The sequence below is a fragment of the Aythya marila genome, assembly GCF_965140915.1.
Source record: "Aythya marila genome assembly, chromosome: 5".
Taxonomy (NCBI): domain Eukaryota; kingdom Metazoa; phylum Chordata; class Aves; order Anseriformes; family Anatidae; genus Aythya; species Aythya marila.
The window spans coordinates 3,607,395-3,625,109 of record NC_139046.1 but is presented as its reverse complement, the minus strand read 5'-3'; the positions used below and the strand labels follow the sequence as shown (position 1 = coordinate 3,625,109).

The window sequence follows — 17,715 nt, the reverse complement described above, 5'->3', positions numbered from 1 at the left end:
ACGCCAAGTGTACCACTTCCCCGTTTTGCAGAGTGATTGATGAATATTGGGCAAGCGCTCGTGTCCACTGAAATGCTCTTTAGGAAAACCTAGAGAGAAATTATTAACCCTGCCTTCAGCAGGGTTTGGGTTGCAAACGAAGGGATAGGCAGACGTAGCGTGTAGTGAGGGGGGGAGCGACATACTGAATAGCTGCTCATTCATTCCTCACTGTTCACCCTGTTTGAACACAAAAATGGTCTGAAATGATGCTGTGATGAAGGAGCACATCATGAGACATAGGCACAAGGGAGCTGTAGCGAGATCTCCGCTTCCCTTCGTTTGCCGTGCTTGATTTTGAAACCTAAATGCGGACTTTTTAAAATGTCATTTTAAGTGTGGCTCCTAGGGACAGAAAGCTTTTGTTCAAATAAAGGTCTAGAATTTGATTAGCCACGAATTACCTCCTTTTTCCGTCTTTTAAATGAATGAATTCTTACAAGGCTGTGCCCAGAAGTGAAATACTTGCCAATACAGGTACTAATGCGACTTCAGAGAAAGAATCAAACTGTACGAATTTAGGGAACAGCCTTCTGTTTATATAGTTACCGAATCAGAAACAGTAGCTTGTGTCAAGTGATGCAGAGTACAGAGCAAATACAAATATCTGGATTAATAGGTGCGGGGATCAGCTGAAGTCCCATCTATAATTCAAGGCTATTTATGCAATGCACTGCATAATTCTGGTAAATCATAAACTGCAGAGCCTGACCACAGGTTTTTCAGGTTAAGGTTTTCTTTTTTTTCCACGTGATTCGGGATGAAAAGAGGACCCGAAATACAGTGGGTTAGTTGTTAAATACTAGAGGGAAGTTTCCCAAGTGGAACAGAAGGCAGAAGGATGGAGGCCTGCGATGCAGAACAGCATAGATGGAATATGAATCAGGACCAGTTCTTAGCTCAAAAGTGACAACCGGGCTATAGTTGGTAATAACAAACAATGCTGTTGTTGACGTGCATTTTACAAAGGTTAGGGTTGATTTTTGCCACCAGAAATATTTTTTCCTTGGCCCTGCATTTGCTGCATTTCTCCGAATATTTCGCATTGCCTATTGGCCTCTGGAACGCTAGAGCATCTCTAGCATCTCTGAGTGTCTCTTTGCCAAGTTCCAGGAATAGAAGAGCAGCTACCAAGAAAGGTCTTTTTTTCTGGTGTTCCAACTTGCACAGTGAAATGCAAAGCATTTGAAAAATAAGTCTGGGAACTTGGCTTGTGCTCCTTGGGGATTACCCATCCATTACCCACTGCCTCTCTCAGAGACCAGATGGCGGAGCTGAAATGGGGAGGTTTCACGAGAGGAACAGCTTCCCTGGCTGGTTTCATCCGTCTCAATCGAGGAGCAGTAACATCTCGCTCAAACGGTGCGTGGTTTCGCATTGTCCCTGCCGTCCTCCTCCCAGGCATGTGGCTACCAGATCCTCATTTACACACAGATAAAGAGGAGGCCGTTTCCCATCTCGTGGTCTTGTGGCGTTGTCGGCCGCCTCCGACCAAAGCAAGCCAGGACACGTTGGGATTCCTTAGCTGCTGCCATCTGGACCATGCTGTGATGATAAAGGGCATCAGATGTGGCCATCTTTCAGGGCTAATTGCTTCCCAGAGAACAAGGAGCACAGACCTGGATCTGCTGGTGTCCTGGCCTTCGGCAGAAGTAGCAGCACCATCTGGGGCAGGATAATTTTAATGCCCTCCATTTCGGTGTGCTGCCACAGCTTAGAAGAAGAAAAGGTGTGCCCCTTACAGTAGGTTCACTTTGTGCTTCAGATTTTGATCCTTTCTGCCTTTCTTTTGTACTCAGGAGTGCTTGGCAGGCTACGAGGTAATGGCAAGGTAGCTTCAGATTTGTCTTGACAAGTTTGTAGGTTTATCACCGTGGGCTAAACACTGCCAGCCGTGCTGAAGACGTGACCTGAGGTGGCAGGGTAGCTCTAGCTGTTTTTTCTCTGCCTTTCGTAGACCCCTGTGGATGGATAAAGGTTGTTCTTTGGCTCACAGGGTATGCAGAAGTGCCTTCAGCCCAGATGGCAAGACAGAACACAGTACAGAGGGAGAAAACAAATCAGTGAGCTGAAGACACTCCTTGCAAAGCACTGCTCTCTGTGTTCTTGGAGGGATTTTTCTGGGACACTCAGTATGTACAAAGTTGGCAAGAAAAAACCCTTTTCTTTATTTCTTCTTGCTATCCCATTCCAAAGTCCTCTGCAATCCTGGGGAAGGACTCAAGGTCCTCGCGCCCTTTCCCTTGAGTAACACCGTAGGCTTTTCCAGCCACCCTTATATAACAGGAAGGTGTTGTATAACACGAAGGAAGTAACAAACACAACTGGCTGAGCTCCTAAAGACCAGACTTTGTTGTCTCAGTCAGTTTCACCATCACTTTTGGTTCCGCCAGGTGGCCAGAATCAAGGTCCTGAAATTTTCTCCCTTGCTCTCATTTCTCTATTATGTTTAATCAGCCTCTCATTAGGCACGAATTGATATTCAGTTTTCATGGGAGCTCTTTTTTTTTGACCCATGCAAACAATTAATGGTTATTCTTAGAGCTGGAGCGTAATGCCTTGCGTGCAGCTGCCTTTGATTATCATGTTTCTGAGGCCCCTCTATTCTTTTGCCCTCTCAGTAAAGCCTTATTTGATGGTGTAGTCACAGATAGCACTGCGCAGACTTCGCAAGGCTGAAGGAACAGAGTGGGTCTGGTCCCCAGGAGCTGGAGGTTTCAGCCCTGCTGTGTGGTTGCCCATGACTGCTGTGGAGGAGGATCTGGAGCTCAGTGACAGGGAAGCGGAGAGATTCTGCTGATGAATCTTGGGTCCTGGTGGCCACCAGCGTGACTCTTGAGCGTAAATCGTTCAGATTTTCCTTTTTCCACCTTTATTGGGTTGTTGGTTGGGGTTGTGGGTCTAAGACATCAAGACAAGCAGCTGGGGAAGGGTGTGAGCAGAGAGGGTTTGATGCCTGTGAGATCAGGACCTCATTTGAAGCTAACTAACATTTGGGCTGTCTCCTGCAGAAGTCTGGAGCAGCCTTGCTGACTGGCAAGGTTGCCATGAAAATAATTCCCTCGATTTTTTTCTCCTTTGCTTTATTCTTTTGTTTTTCCTTAAAGCTCCTCAGCTTTAGTAAAACTTCCCACCCAAAACGAAGACTAAGGTCAAGGATTGTCCTCCTTATTTCTTCGAGTGAAGAAACAGAAAGGAAGAGGAAAATTGGCTTGCACTTCTGGGAGTGAATGAAGGAGCAGTTAACGTTGCCTGGAGCGACATCTGCCTTGGGTCAAGTGGTGCAGAGCTACAAATCATCTGCAGCCTCTACCAGCTCTTCTGCAGCTGCGTCCTCCTCTATTTAAAGCAACTTACTGAGAAGTTAAAATAAGGCCATTTCACTACTAAAGCAGGTTTTTAAAGTTTGCTTCAGATACACTACATATACTTTGTTTTAAGGACATTTCGGTCCTAGCTCTCCAAAGAGGCTTACCTTTGTGGGTTGCATTAAAATAAGCAAGTGCTCAAATCTTTGCAGAATTGATGCTCTCAGTAGGGCTGGCGGGATCATTTTCTGTTGCAACACTTCTCAAATGGTTCGATGGCTGCCAAAACCCAACAAAAACAGTTTAAGTAAAGATACTTTTTCATTTTAAAACAAAAAGTAGGAAAACGTTGAGGAAAAACATTTTTTTTTCATTTTCCTCTAAATCTTTCATAGAAAAACAAATCGTTTCCTGAGCAGCTCTACCTTTAAATAGTTCCTTTAGCTATCTTGGTGTTTTGAGTAAAGAACATAGCAAGCTGAGGTTCTTTTTTTTTTCTTTTTTTCTTTTTTTTCTTTTTTCTTTTTTTCTTTTTTTTCTTTTTTTCTTTTTTTTCTTTTTTCTTTTTTTCTTTTTTTCTTTTTTTTAAGCAGTCACATTTTCACAGAGATTAGCTGTGGATATAGATACAGACAGGGATACTCTGATACATGCATAGATTTGGCAGATACAACTTTAGCCACTAAAAAGCTTAAAACTACAAAGCACTTTTGTCAACTGTAGAAAACCAAGTGTATTTTTTAAGAACCAGATATTTTATTTTAAGTGTACAAAGCCAGCATGCAGCTGTTGATTTTAATTTCAAGGGTGTAGTCTAGCTTTTAAAATGGTCACGTTAGAGCCTCAAGCCTGCGAGCAGTTGCAGATCTGAGCAACTTGGTGTATTTGCCTCTTCGGTAGCATCCACACAGCGCTGAAAGCTCTTTGGTTTTGCTCTGTCCCCTGCCTGCTTTCATCCCACTCAGCTGACAATGTAGGGGATGTTGTGGAGGGAGCAGCAAGGCCACCTGCAGCGCGTCCCTCTCTGCTGTGCTTTTTGGAGATGCTTGTGTGTTTAGAGTCACCCTGCTCAGGGGTTTGAATCTTGTTATTCTGCCTGTACCATCTTTGACGTGTTTCATAACAGAGGCAATTTCTTACTCTGCAGCAGGCCCAGCAGCCCAGATCTTACCGGGGGCCTCAAGGTGCTACCAAACTGCAGATATTAAGCTCAGTCTGTAGGCCTGGGCACCAAAGTTTGTTACAACACTTATTTATTACCAGTCTCATATAACTCATTCGTGGTAAACAATGCAGGTTTTATTATGTGTAAGTAACAGGAGACCTTTGCTTTTTTCCACTAACAAACATGCCACGGGTAATTATTCCTGTATTAAAACGACATGTGGACATATTTGCGACATGCAACAGTTCCACTTCTTTGAAGAGCAGCATTATGCTAAACAAGGTTAGCCACCAGTCGTTCGGAGGGGCTCTTGCGTTTCGGTGTTCGAAGTGCTTTGCGGCTTCCCCCGTCTATTTGATAATCATTAACATGCTCCGTCGTTAACCTTCAAGCAGCTCGGCTTGAAACTTTATATGCAACTTTTCAAACATTGGGCTTGCATTGCAGACTGTGGTTTGCTGGGGCTGTTTTTATAATCACTGGTGGTGAAATCAGGAAGATGAAAAATGGGTGTGTATTGAAGAGCAGCGTATCCAGCATTCGAGGTCTTAAATTAGAGTGATGAGCATAAACATTGCAAACAGAGCTTTTTCAACTCGATTGCAATTATATTTGAAATTACCTACAATTACCAGTAACCATCTCAAAGCTAGAAATTAACTTTGTAGGCTCTCCTCCAGATGGATCAGCTGTTAAACACGCTGGCTCGTGCAGCTGAATGGAGGAGAGGAAGAAGGGTGAGGAGATGTCTGAATGGCAACTGTGCTGTCTTCTAGCTGAAGTGCCACTTGTGCTGTTCGCCCGTCATAAATGCGCATGCTTTCACTTTGAGTTAAACCCATACCACGTTTGGAGATGTAGTTTGGGAAACTGTGGCTTTGCTGACCTCAGCGGCCTCTACCCCTGGCAGCCTGGGCAGAAAGTGACCCTTTATTTCTTGCTGTGAATGCTGGCAGAGGGACTGCTCCCTCTTTCCCCTGTAAGGCTGCCTGGGGAGGCTGGAAGGAGTCCAGCCCTGGCTGCTCCTCACCCCTCTGGATTTCTATGGGGACACCCCTATCTTTCCAAACTGGACCCCCAGCACTCCGCACCTCCTGCCCTGCCTGCTGTGCCGTTTGCAGAATCCAGCATCCAGAGGTGAATTCATGTGAGCAGGAAAATGCCTCTGAGTTATTAGAGAAATTAACACCCTGCAGTGACTCTCACGGTAGCTCGTGGATCCAGTGGTGTGCCTTCCCTTCCTACGTGGAGCTCGGAGGGCTCTGCCAGTGCAGAGCAGGCTGTCCTCGTCTCCTTCCCCTGCTCAACTCATGTCTAAAAGGTTACGCTGGTGGCAGATCCACTTACTGCCTGACCAGCTAGAAAGTAGTATTTTCTAATTCCTGCTCTGCCTGATGGTTTCCTGCTGTTACTGCTTCAACTGATCTTCATAATTCATTTGACTAACCCTAAACCAACTTCCTCCATGGCCACTGTGGGCAGCGAAATTCACGCTCTTCTCTCTCTCCTTCTAGAGTCAGTCAGTGCACAAGGACGTTGCCACGGCTCCACGGCTGTAGTGGACTCACTGATTTTCGGCTGGTGGAGCTGAGGGAGGTATTTTGCCCAAAGCATCTCAGAAATGCTTGTGATTTCAGTTTCCAGCATGACTCTGAGCTGGGGAATGAGAACGTGCCAGGAGTGTCAGTGACAGCTTTAGAAATGGATTGTTTGCATAAACTTGAAAACAGTACAAGCATAAATGTATTTCCTTTGTTTAACTTTTCACTCTTGTTTACTCGTCTCTGCTTCTAAAAGGCTTTGCAAGTAAACTCTGCAAATCTTTAAGTTTTGCAGGCATTACTGGGGGCTGGGAGTTCTGGGATCTCTCCTCGGCCCTGCTGCGAGCTGAGGTGGCGGAGTAGGCCCGTAGGCCTCTGATCCAAAAGCCACCAGAACCAGCAGGAAGATTTTGATTTAATTCACCTCATATCAGTCCCCAGACCTCTGTTGAAGCCCTTGGGGGTTTGTTACACCCTGAGGACAGCACCCATCTCCTTGGTGCTGCAGATCCTGGTGAGTCTCAGCCCCTTCTCCCCGTGCCTCAGAGGCACGTGGGACACGCAGGAAGGGGACCTGAAAATCAGACAGGCTCAGGGCACCCGAGGCGCTAAAATTGCCATCTTTCTCCTTGCCTCATGGCATTTATAGGGGACTTAAGAAACCCAAAAAAGAAAAAGGACAGGACAGCATGCGAGCCTCTTGCTCGGAGGCTCCCAGTTGGACTGGCAAGGCCTGACTCCGCCATCCCATAGCTGCACACATGACTGGGCCTGGGGAATTTATTTCCTGTGATTGCCCCTCACCTGTGGGAGGAAGGCTTGAAAGCCAGGTCAGGCAGAAGTGTTTGGGCCCCACGCGACACATTGAGCAGCCGGCATGTCCTGTGCGGCTTTTAAAACCAGGGCAGGCCAGGAGCAGCTGTAGTCGGGCTCTGGAGCATAAAGAACGGTGTTTTATAACTGGTCGCTCTTCTAGGGCCTGCACATTGCCCCTGTGGGGTCTCTAAAAGTCAACGGAGAAAATTGTCGGAAGGCTCAGGTTTACTCTGCAGCAGTCCACACTAGCACTAAGGTGTTTGTAGGGTTTCTGCAGTTCTGGTGTGCTGAACATGACTGGCTCAGAAAAAAAGACCTGGTCTTACAACGAAGGCTCTGAACTGGCACAGGCAAGTGCTGGGTTCCCTTGGATTTGCAGAGCAACACTGGACAAGTGACTTGAGCCCAAATCTGCAAATGTGCAGTGCAGCTGGGCTCCTACTGAGATAAATGGGAACGAAACATCTAAACATCTTTGTGGATCTGAACCCTTACCTATTCTGAAAGTGGGGGCAGCGATCCTATATTTCTTCAACTTTCTGCCAGTCCAGTTTCCTTAGACTAAAAAATTGTGAGAATAAAACTTTTATTGGTATGTGTGCATGGACCCTGGCATGAGATTTGTCTCAGCCAAGTCCTTCCAGTACTGCCACATGCCAGATTTGTCACAGAGTCTTGTGCTAAATGTGGGAGTGCAATACAATAACAAATTCATCTTCATTTTGGTCCATGTTTTTAGCCTGATTTCCTAAGGGGAAACAAAGTTTTACGCAGTCATGCTCAGGATGACTGTTCAGGTGTGTGGGGTCCTTGGCTCTGCTTTTTGCCCTATCAATCTCTGTCCATAGGCCAATTTCACCCAAATCTGAGAGAGTCTCAAAACCAATCAATGGCTAAACATTGGATAGAGACCTAATTACTCCTCCTAGCACAGAGAAATCTGAGCTCAACCCTTATAAGACATCAGAAGATGGAGAAGAGCAAGCAAAGGTGAAAATGTGAGATTATGGTGTGATGTAAGTAGGTACCAGAGAATCCACCCTTAAATTAAAGCGGTAATTTTGTGTGGATTCTCTAGTGTTTAATATGATGCAGGGTGGGTGATGACTTTCTTTCAGCTGGAACTCCTCTCTGGGAGACCAGGATGCTTCTCTGGTGTCTTATACAGGGCAAGTTCACGCTGCAGGCAGGACTTGGTCAAGCACTCGGTCATCCACAGCGCATCAACCTAAAGAGACCCAGGCTTCCTGAGGCCCAGAGCTAATGTAGCTGCTTGTTCTTCTACGTGTGTGTGCACATCAATGAAGAGAGGCAGTCTGCAGCCTCTCAGTCGTTCTGGGGATCTCCAGACATATAAAATCAAGCAATTTCTTGTGCAAGTGACCCCAGCGAGGTCAGAGTAATGACAAGTCTGTGGGACTGCTTGTGCCAGTAGTTGCCCGCTATTGTGCAAAGTCTTGTCCTCAGGAAATGAATCCTCCTACCTGCCTCACGTGCTATTCGAGGAGCTGTGACTACTCAGTGTTGCTCAATCTTGCAGGAAATCATTATCTCCTGGCAATATCTCACTTCTCTGAAATTGTCTCTTACCTCAGAATAAGCCCCGCAGTCCTCTGACTGACAAAGGTTTCACTTGATACCATTACTTTTCCTTTCTCTTTTAAAGATTGCAGGGTTCCCAGCGGTGTCTTCTCCAAATACGATCCTTGGAGCAGAACATTAACCCAGCGCATTCACTCAGGAAGGTGTTTGTATTTCCACTAAGGACAGCAAGGAGGATTTTACACATCTGTAACGCATGTGGTCACCCTCGATCTTCCCTACCTAAATAGCCGGGGTGGATTGGATGCTAAGCAACATTCAGACTTGGTGAGCCTCTCATCTTGTCAGCTGTGTGTTGAGGCACATTTGGCGTAACAGTGTGGTTGTTGTAGCTCTGTTTAATCCTGCCTCCTTTACCTTTCTGTAAGTCAGTACCACCATCTGCTCTGAAAGCTGTGCACCAGCCCCTTGGCCCCCGCAGCACTGGATGAAACCTTTCCAGGGCTCTGTGCTGGATCATCCAGGGGCCCTATGGAGCTGCCTAAGAGGCAAGGAAGGCTCACCTCACACTCCAAGCTTGCTGCCTTCCTTGGTAGATTCCAGCTCCAAGAGACAAAGCTGCACCTAAGCTTGGACTGTGCATACAATGGTAAAAAGCTCGGTTGCTATCACTGCTCGTGAAGGATAATTAATGTGAAAGTACTTTTCTTGAGCTGCCCGGTAGGTCCCCATTTCAGCTTTGTTCACTAAAGCACTTAAGCATGTGCTTAAAATTAAGTGTGCTGCTGACTGGAGGCCTTGGACAATAAATATGCTACTGGAAATGTATCTGGGCCATACATTTATTAGTCCGCCTAAAAGCCCTGTTATTTCTTCTTCAGTTCTGATGTAAATCACGTCTTTCAAAAGCCACAGTTGTGGGTACATGTCTGATTTTGATAGGCGTTGCGTATTGCAGCTATGGCTGATTTTAAATAAACTTATAGATTCCCAGTACATCTGCAAATGAGACACAGCTTGGCTCCTTTCAGTGGTTTAGTGTTTTTTTTGAGAAATCTCTCTTTGAACTACCCGTCTGCAGGCTTTTTCTTTTTACTGTCTGTGTGGCCATCCTGCAATTACCTGTGGGTTTATGATCCTTCTCTAGAGAACAAGTTGGTCGGATAGTTTGACGATAAAGAAAGATGGGGGTGATAAAACGGGGCAGAGTATGATATCAGTTACAAGTGTCAAACGAGTGTCCCTCCAGATTTACACTGCTGCAGCTTGGCTATGGATCTTGCTCCAAGATGTGCCGTAAATGGTCCTTGCAATATTTTTGGAGTTAGTTCTGTTGAGTAAAAGTGTATCATCAAGAACTGGGTGTCTTCGTGACTGCCATGAAGACAGGCTGGGGCATGCAACTCAATGGCAAAGCAAATGGAAGGGAAATCTGTGGGAGCAGGAGGAAGAAACTGGAACATGTTTTTAAAAGGTTTACGGCTAGCAATTTATTTCCTTCACCCTGGTTCAAGGCTGGGCAACAGTGAACAATGAAGGAGCCAAAGTTGCCTCTGAAATTGAAGTGAGCACACAAAGCAAGGCTGTAATTCTCCAAAGCAGCAATAGATTTTGGGAACCTGCTTGCAATACGCTGGAAGGAGTGGGGGAGTTCAGGTGAGTGGTCAAATCCCCTTGGAAAACTTGATTTCTATGAACTGGATGGCAAACGGATCACCAAATCATCATTTCCAGGTGAGATGCTTGTTCATAAACACCACTTCTGCTTATTCCTGTGCAAGATCAAGTGTTCAGATCTGTGAAAACCCTCAAAATTAAAGAAGCAGGGAGATAAACTCAGGAGCTGAATTGGGCACACACAGGTCAATGTGAATCAATGGCGTTGCCCAAATCTGAAGTTGGTGCAGAGCTTGGCCTTAGATCAGCTATTTTTAATAGTTAGTAGCGCGGGGGCACAATCAGTCTATATTTACATCAGCCAATATTTGTGTTTAGTGTGTAATTACCACCGGCCCTGTTTACGCATATAATTAACGGTTTGACATCGCATCCCGCTGGGTTGACATCTGTAGAATTCAAAAAGGGCTCAGGATCTCCAAAGAGTGTTTTTGTTTCAGGTTAGACGTGGTCTGATTGTCTAAATTAAAGACATGTCAAACCACATGAAACGGTCAGGACAGAAGGTAACCACACAGGACGTGGCATGCGGGCCAGGTAATCACAGCGCTGGAAAGAATGGCCACACTTGTGAGCCCTGCTCCTCGACGGGCTTTGGAAAAAAAAAAAAAAAAGAAAAAAAAAAGCTCCTTTTTTTTTGTTTTTAATAGGAAATAAAAATTAGTAAATGCAACTCCTGGCTGCAAGGAAGCACAAATAAAGCGAAACAGATGTTCATTAGCTAATCACTTGCAATTTTTCCCCTCTTGTCCTTGATGGAGGAAAAGAAAATTGAGCATGTGGGAACTTGCCCGTTGAGAAAACATTTGGATCTTCAGTCATTTATCTGTTTCACCTCTGACTCGGTTCAGGCCTCCGTTAAAAGGCAGGCGGGGTGCTATCAGAAAGAAAGGTCAGCGGGGATCACTTCAGATGCTTTTCAGCTGGGGTAACCCTTGAGGCTATCCTTGCTTTTGTGGGCATGGAGAGTCAGTTAAAAACAAAACAGAAAACCAAACAAAAATCCAGGGAGAGCCGTGGAGCTTTGAACTACATCACTTGCATTTGTCTTATTCCTAAATTACGGTGTCATTTCTGTACCGTGCTCATTGCAATCACATGCATACATCAGGAAACGTGTTTATTACAGAAATACCACTGAATTCGGAATGGCAAGCTGCTTATTTCTCAGTGTCATCAATGGAAAGCAACATCACCTTTATTCCCTTTGGATTGATCCCATTTTCTTTTCCTCCCTGCTTAAAACGAGACAAAACCACGTGCAACTTTTTATTATGGATCAAATCCCCCAGTGGATTTGATCAATAACAAAATGCTAGCACGTAAAGGCAGCGATGTGCACAAGCACCAAACCATGTGCCTCCTTCGTAACGGGGTTACTACATTAGGTAAAATTACAGTAACTCAGCCAACACCTCTTTCATTAGAGGTATTTGCTTCGTGTTTTAACGAGGTTCATTTAACGGTGTTAATTTTAATGCACAGTGGCATAATGGTTCCTCAAAGCCTGGCACGACACAACAGGGCAGGTGTAGGATCTTGCCTACCAGACTGTAGAAACATAGAAAAATTAAGGTTGGAGAAGACCTTCAAGATCAGCTGGTCCATCCCCCTACCACCAACGTCACCCACTGTAGTGAAACTGCCCTCATCGTGTCTTTGTGTCATATCAGGACTGGCTCACTGTGAGGTGCTTTACTTGCGAGTGCTGGTCTGGGACAGTCCAAATGGTTTTTGTATTTAAGGGCTAGGCTTTATTTGTTTTTTATTTTCTTTTCATTCCAGTAGCACTGAGGTTCACGATCATTCTGCTCCTGCTGGAAATGAGCTCCACAGCCCCAGACCAGCTGGCGAGAGGGTGCCTACGTTGTGGAGTTCCCATTGAGGCCGGTGGATCTGCCATTCCTGAGGAAACTGGACATCAGGAGAAGTCACGGACAGAACGAGTGAGGTAACAACCTGAATAATTTGTGTGAGTCCAACTGACTGCGTGACAACAGTAAGTAGCATAAGAAGGAAAGCTATCTGGCTGGGTATGTGAGCGTAGTGCTTCAAGGATTCATCTTGGGGACGGATCTTATTTAATATTTTCATGAATGGCCTTGGCACAAAACAGAGCGTGTTGCTGAAGCCTGCTGATGACACAAACTTGGGAGGCGTGCCATACGGAAAGAACTGGATGACCTTGAAGACTGGAGTAATAGAAATGAGATGAAATCCAGTAGTGCAAAATGCAAAGTCATGAGTTTAGGGAGTAATAAGAATTTCCACTATAAACTGGAGACTTGTCAGCTGTGAATGACAAAGGAGAAGAAACACGTGTGGCTTGCTCCGTCGCAGGATGGGGCCTTTGAAAAGGTATGTACAGCTTCAAATGTTTCCTGGGAGGTATTTCTTCCTCTAGAAGGTAGGTACGGCATTTTGCAGGAACTGGTAAAGCCTCATGGGGCATCCTGTGGACGACTCTGGTCTCCTTGTTCCTGATGTGTGAGTTTGGCTCATGCAGAAAAAGATGGTGAAGATGTTGGGGGAATGGAGAGCTCTTTGAGAGGATGGAGAGGTCTTTGAGAGAATCACAGAATCTCAGGATGGTTTGGGTTGGAAGGGTCCTTAAAGATCATCTCATTCCAACCCCCTGCCACGGGCAGGGACACCTCCCCATAGACCAGGCTGCCCCCAGCCCCATTCCCAGGGGAAGGTTTGTGACCATGTGGAGTAGAGAGGCTGGAAAAAGCCTTCCAGGAGGAGCTGGGGACAAATAGCACCTTGTTATAAGAAGAAACTTGGCGTGTTTGTGGGAAGGATTAGAGCACCTGGGCTTGGAGGATGCAGACTTTGGGGGCTGTTTCCTGGGGAGTGCTGAGCCTCGAAGGACTTGGATTTCAGTGGGATTTACACCAGGGGTCATACCAGAAATCTTTTTAGGGCTAGGAATTGCCCTACCTGGACAGGACCTTATTTTCAAGGGACTAAAGCTCCTGGTACCTGGTAGGGGCAGTAAGCTGGTGATGTCTCAGGGCGCTTTACAACTTACCCAGCTTTGTGCAGAAAGAGGTGGGTGGGAATCAGACGGTTTGTATTTTGACTCCCCTAGTCTGTATGTGTTTAATCTGGTTGTGTCAATGGATACTGCACCCGATCCTGTGGTTTGTGTGTGTTGATTCTGCGTGTGGTGTGTGTTTTTTGGGTGTTCGGGTTGGTTTATGTTCCTGGGTGTCTACGTGACCCGGTTAATACCCCCAGGTTAATGCAAATGCAAACAGAGACACCAAAGGAAGGCTTGGCCAAAAATTGCGTATTGCACAGTGTACAACTGGCCATCGCTGCATTTGTCAGATAAACAGGGATTGGGAGCTATTAACCCAGTAGTGAGTGGGGAGTGCACTTGTTAGCTTGTCACTGGTGACTAAAATAAGTATTTAGGTCTGAAGTAGCAGTAACAGATAAATATGAGTTCTGAGTATTGTCATTTTTCAGCTGCTAGGCAAAAGCAACGCCTCGTTTTTGCTGTGTCCCTCATCCTCTGAACAAGTTTTCCATTGGGCTCAAAGGAACCTTCTACCCTTGCCTTAAATGCTGTGTTTTCTACTCCAGAGCTGAGAAATAAACTGAATATCTACCCTCTAAACTGAATTTCCAAAGGATTTCCAAAATCCCATGTGCTGTCAAAAAAAAGAAAAACCAAACCAAACCAACCAACCAAAAAAAAAAAAAAAAAAAAAAGAAGGGAAACTTCAAAAGAGAGGGAAACAAACGAGAAGAAGTTAGAAATGGTTTCGGGAAGGGAGATTGCTGTCCGTCCATGCATCCTGATGTACTGAGGCATCCCAGCAGGGAACAAGCCTCCAGCAGGGAAGGTGAGCTGGTTTCACTGCTCTGGCTCAGCTGGGAAAGTGCCAGCCAGGCTTCCCTGAATCAGCAGGCACCCGGCTGTCTGTGCAGTGTGTGGGTGCTGATTGTTGCCCTGATTTCAGTGGCTCTTGCAGGGTTAAAGTTAAGCATGTGCTTCGGGGCTTCCTGGAGCTGAGCCAGGCTAAGCTACCTCGCTAGATGCTGGCCCAAAGCAATTCCTGAAAGCTCTGTCTTTCCAGCAGGCAATCCCTTGACTTGCAAGCTATCAAATCCTTGGAGCTGCCTAGGCTGTAGGCTATTTTCTGGTACCTTGCAGTTTCCCCCAGCATCGTGTTTAGGAGCTTGTGGGAATTCTGTTCCCATATTTCACTGTTGGAGTCCTTCACTGTGGCCATTTCCATAGCATAGCCCAGCACATCTGGCCACTTCTAATAACCCTGGGAGAAGCATGTCAGGGTAGCACTCACATCTCTCTTCCTTTGCTTTGCTAGCCGAAGTGTTGAGCTCCCCAGAAAGATCTGAAGAGATGGATGATGCAAAGAGCAAAAATTGTGCGATGTGAAGGAAGGAGGAAGCCAAAGAAAAGCCAGAGAAGGCTTTGTAGCCTGCGGCTTTCCTCTCACTTGAGCTGACCTGAAGCACAAGGTGGGCAAACACTTTTTTTCCGTAGATGGCAATTGCCACAGCTGAACGGGTACTCACGTTGTGTTCCTTTCCATCTACGTGTGGAGTGGGGGCTAAAAAAAGTGGATTAGGCAGTGAATCAAGCTGGCTTTTTTATTAGGCACAACTGATGAAAAGAAATAGCTGACAGTAAACAACAAACCCAGAGATTTCAGTCTTCTGGCATTGCCTTCCTAGCGAGGAAGGGAGTCCAGCCTGCCCAGCCATAGCTGTCTGTCAGTGGAGATTCAACTTTTTCAGCCCTTTCCTTGCAGCTTCTCATGAGTGAAGGTCCTGCATCATCCCTGGGTGCTCCAGGAGCTGCTGAGCGAAAAATGCTGCCAATTAAGACGAGGACTGTGGATCCCTGCTGAGGGAGAGCTCACAAAGCCCTGTGTTCTCCACAGGTGAGTGGATCAGCTCCACGTAAAGATGTGGCAGAGGTAATTTGCAAAGACCCTTCGTTGCTGAGAGGCCAGCACTCCCTCTCTGAGGCTCAGCTGAGGCTGTGGAGGGGAGAGGTGACTCCGGTTCCCTGTGTGAAGACGGGTGTGAGAAGGGAGGCTTTCTCTCTGCTAAAGAGACCAGAATTTACTGGGCTGCTGAAGCAGAGAGGGGCAGTATATCTCTTGCTCTCTTTGCCCAGGGCATATTGGCTTTTCCTACAGGTTTTGATTGCACCCTTCATTAAAAGAGCCATTCCTCCCTCCAAATTAGGTGGAATTCAGCGCTGAAAGAATCCAGCCCAAGTCCCAGTTTATTTCTCCATAAAACATCTGTATTGTTCTTCCAGGATGGCTCTGCCAAATGAGTCCTCAATAAACCCAAAACCTGGCAATAGACAAAACGCTCCAAAGCGCCTTTTTAATATGGAAAAGTATCCTGCAGTGTCGCAATCTTCCAGTGGAGACCACCCCCTACCCCTGAGAAATGCAGAATAGCACCACGCCACAATTTGCCTGGGGTAAAGCAACAGAGCTGGGCCTACGCTGCTTTACTCCAGCCAGAGGATCTGGCCTCTCGTTTCGTGTTTTCTTTTTCTTTTTAATATTTTTTTCCTTTTGTTTTTTCCTAAGATCCTCAACTTCTTTTTCCCTTTCTATTTTTTTTTCCTGTGGATAGGAGCTTTGCAAGTTCCTTCTTTTATTGTTAGCTCATTTGGCAGGAGCAAGCAAGCAACAAAAGTGTTTTATTTGGAAATAGTTGAGGGGGAAGTCGACAATGTCCGAGCTCCGCTCTGATTGTGTGAGCTCTGGGAGGTTTTCACCTCTGCTTCCAGGCTGCACCAGGCTGGGATTATCTCATTTGATTTCATTGGATCTGTGCGCAGTAAAGAAGTGGGGAAAATTAAAGGTTAGTGAAGTTTGCCTTTGTGTCACGCTAGAAGCTTTTAGTTATTTCAGTGTAAAGAGCTCTCTCTCTTCCCTCTCTCTGGACTGAAACACCGTGCAATATCCTACTTAGCTGATTTGACTCAATACGTGGAATGTGACTTCCACGGCTTGTTTTCCAGTGCAGAAATGATCCTGAGAAAGAAGCACAGGGGAGATGAGATGCCTGTACTGGCTAAGAGGGAAAAATGTGGTGTGTGAGAGGCACTGGTGGCCGAATCTCCTCCATCTGGGTATCACGCTTAGCAACGCTCACTCTTTTATGACCAGCAGTAACTCATGCTATGATTTTGGTCTGTGATGTTGCCTCTGTCTGTCGATTTCTCTCCCAATCTTTAAGACCCTCTTCACAAAAGCTCTACTCAGCGGAGATTAAAGGCTCCACTCAGCAAAGACTCAAAATACACCAGAAGCAGTGCCCTAATGCCCGCATAACTTTTCCCTTTTCTTCCACAGTTGAGGCTCTTGTGAATCCGTCGGGATCTGCCCCCTTTTGTGCCCTGCACGCTGCACGCACGAGCTGAGGTTTGCCTTTCCTGCTGCGCTCTGCGGGGCCAATCCAAAATAGCTCCGGGCCAGATTTCTAAGAATTCAGCACCCACAGCCAGGGCTGAGCGAGGAAGTCGAGAGCGAGCTTAATGTAATGAGTAGGTAAGGGCTTGTGGCGTGGGGAGGAGCTGCGTGGCTGGGTATGTTTATGTGGGTGTTAAATGATTCACCCGAGGCCAGAGAGGCCCTCGGTGTCGGCACCAGGATGAGCCCTTCAGAGTACATTGGGGCTGGGAGCAGATTTTCAGCCCCTCGTTTCCCACCAGGGATGGTTGGGTGAGGTTTTCAGAGCTCAGTGCACACAGGGGTGCTGTGCTCTGCTGAAAACCTGGCTGCTTGCTGCAGCAGCTCAGTACGAAGGGGGTTAATCGGGGAATTGCTGCTGAAGAGCAGCTGAAGAGCTCCAGAGGAGCCAGCCCTGACCCCGATAACCTCTCCAGGCTGGGCATGGGCCACGCAGCATCGCTGCACCTGCAGAGCTTCCCCAGCCACCGCCTGCAAATAGTTTCCTGCTTGACTGGGGACTTAGCAGCATTAATTAATTGATGCTTGGAAGAGCACGTGATGATAGAAAAAAGCTGTTTACCGGATAAATTACTAGCACCCCGTGGTCATTTGCAGCTGGAATGTACTATTCCCTGCAGGGGATGACTCGTGTCATTGCTATGTGTTGCTGGAGAGCTGATCAGAGGGCTGTCAAGTGCTTTCCACCACCAAAACCCAAGACTTTGTCATCAGACGACGATGCACTTTCCCAATTCGTTGCTGGGCTCTCTGCAGCCAGTCCCCAGATCACAAGCCGGGCCTCCAGAATGCCAAGAGTCTTTTAAAAAATCATGAGATGGGTTTATTCTGTGCCTGCTACTTTTAGCCTTTCGCATGTGTTCAGGCCATCTCCTGAAGTTTTTTTCTTGACGACCGTAGGGACCACAGATTTTTTTTCTTAAAGCGAAAGTGCTGGAGAGAGCGCCACGGGAGCTTGGGTTTCACATAACATCGGGGAAGATTCACAGGAAAATCACAGGAGCTGGCAACAGAGGGCTTTTCCTTCTGAAAGGGCTGGCACAGCTCGCCACGCAGGCGTTCCAGAGAGCAGCTCCCTCGCTGGGGCCGCTCCAGCTCCGCCGATGCCAGGGGAAGGATGCGAATTTACGGCCGCAGAGGATCTGCCA

General features: G+C 46.6%; 1 long non-coding RNA gene across 1 annotated transcript; it reads left to right on the top strand.

Annotated features, from left to right (window-relative positions):
* Positions 1 to 13,816: 13,816 nt before the first annotated feature.
* LOC309878285 lies at positions 13,817 to 16,492 on the top strand. Its single transcript, XR_014317519.1, has 4 exons — positions 13,817 to 13,945; positions 14,432 to 14,585; positions 14,725 to 15,010; positions 16,451 to 16,492. It is a non-coding gene; the product is annotated as an uncharacterized lncRNA (long non-coding RNA).
* Positions 16,493 to 17,715: the final 1,223 nt, after the last annotated feature.